At 47.3% G+C, this 1,859-nt stretch overlaps 1 protein-coding gene across 1 annotated transcript in view; it reads left to right on the top strand.

Annotated features, from left to right (window-relative positions):
- Positions 1-862, top strand: part of clybl (citrate lyase beta like) — a 93,443-nt gene extending 92,581 nt beyond the window's left edge. Inside the window, exon 9 of the transcript XR_015118724.1 lies at positions 1-862. This exon is cut by the window's left edge and continues 2,095 nt beyond it. The gene's annotated coding sequence lies outside the window, so the exon portion shown is untranslated.
- The last annotated feature ends 997 nt before the right edge of the window (positions 863-1,859 follow it).

The raw sequence follows: 1,859 nt of genomic DNA, 5'->3' as shown, positions 1-1,859 counted from the left end.
TTTATTTATATATCGAGCCTTTATTTCCCTCGTGATTCAGGATCCTCCATTTCTTTTGGTGCGTTTGTGTGATGTGACAACCAGCGCGGTGTGTGCGTGTGCGTGCGTGCGTGCGTGCGCGCGCGCGTGCTGCCTGAGTGATCCGGCACATGTGGACCATCACTAACTTCATTTCAGAAGGCCCCTTTTTCTGAGTGACTCCAGCCAGGCAGTCCGAGGGGACTCAACCTGGCGCAAACCAGGATGAGCGCTGGAACCCGCACTTTTCTTTTCATTCTTATTATAAATGTGTTTTTTCTCGATAGAAACTAAAGGGAACTTAATTTTTCTAAAATAAAATAATCAGTTCAGTTGAGGATGGTCGCCTCTGCGGGTCCTAAATATTTCCTCGCTAGCAGCAGACAGGTGTATAAAGGTCTCCGAGTACCTGCTTCTGGCCTCAAGAAGACCGGAGGGTCTCTGGGTTCGAAAGATGATGGGAGGGGGCGTCTCTCTGAATTTAACCCAGCAGAGCTGCTCGGGCCTCTGGAGGCCTTGAATGCATCAGAAGCTCCGTTTCTCTCACAACTGACAGAGTTGGGTTTTTTTTTTTAGGAAAAAAAAAGTTGCATGATAAAAGCACATGAATATAAATGAAGCTGGTAACATTTTATCCTTAACCGTTAAAAAAAACAAGATAGGCTTGAAGCTATAGGATCATTTTTAGAATAAAACCTTTCAGGTACAAATATTCGAGGTGACTTTACCTTCCTCCACCACCCTTATCCTGGTCTCACTCCCCCGCAGACACCCTTCTCCTTAACGGGCCGAGATCAAAGGCTGCCCGGCCCCGGCGGAGACCACTAAAACCCGCCCGCTTTGTCTGCTTTTGCCAGGGCTGAGGGAGGCTTTTTTTTTCGGGGGGGGGGGGGGGGGGGGGGGGGGGGGCATGATAATGAGTCTAGTTACAGAGCGACAAAAAAGTCTGCAACTTTTTTTTCCTGTATACTCAAGTGTCCATCTGTCGTCAGATCCAACAAGTTTTTTTTTTTTTCCACTCTGTGTGTGTTAACTCCATGCAGCACGCGCTTGCGGATTAAAGCCTAAACAAGCTCAGGTTTAGTTGATCCAAGTCCTCTCGTTCTTACTCGTCATTATCTGACGGCACCATTTACCATTTTGATAAAATCATACGAGACTTCTTTTTTTTTTTCTTTGCCGCTCTTCGTCGCCGCCAGGACAAAAGTCAAGTTTGACGCGACCAGAGAGGACAGAGACGAACAGTCTGTTAGTCCCAACATCGGCCTCACACCTGCCCCCGGCACACACAGCCAGTGAAATCATAGCGCGCGCTACTCAATCGTGATTTAGTTGATCTTGGAAATAAGTTAGAACAAAATCCTACAGAGAGAACCATTTCTCGAGGACATCTATGATGCCGCATCTGGTCTGCCCTCTGGTTTGGTTCCTGCTCCGCTGCTACATTGAGGCCTTCATCAAAATAAGTAATGAGAAAAAGAAAAGCTGTGCTCCATTCAAGCCCTTAAAATATTAATTTCGCTGCTCCTCCAAAACGACACATTTTGGCCTCCTTAAGTCATCACTCCTACTTTACGCATCATAAAAGTCAGAAACTGCACGTCACATTGAAATAAATTCGGTTTATATAATCGCCATGTTTTTTTCCTTCACAACCAGAAAAGTGTTTTTTTTTCTGCGCCGCCTCTCTTTTCTCTCACTCTCTTTTCCTCCTCTCTCTCTCTTTCTCACTCACTCACTCTCTATCCCAGCGAGCAGGTGGAGGCCGCGCACCTGCACGCACAGCTGCGCGCACCTTGTTATTGCGGCCGCTGCGTGACTCACGGACGAGCGCAGCGCAC

The sequence above is a fragment of the Aulostomus chinensis genome, chromosome 12 (genome assembly GCF_037954235.1).
Source record: "Aulostomus chinensis isolate RoL2024-O1b breed Wild chromosome 12, RoL_Achi_v1.0, whole genome shotgun sequence".
Taxonomy (NCBI): Eukaryota; Metazoa; Chordata; class Actinopteri; order Syngnathiformes; family Aulostomidae; genus Aulostomus; species Aulostomus chinensis.
This window is presented reverse-complemented; position numbering and strand designations above follow the sequence as displayed.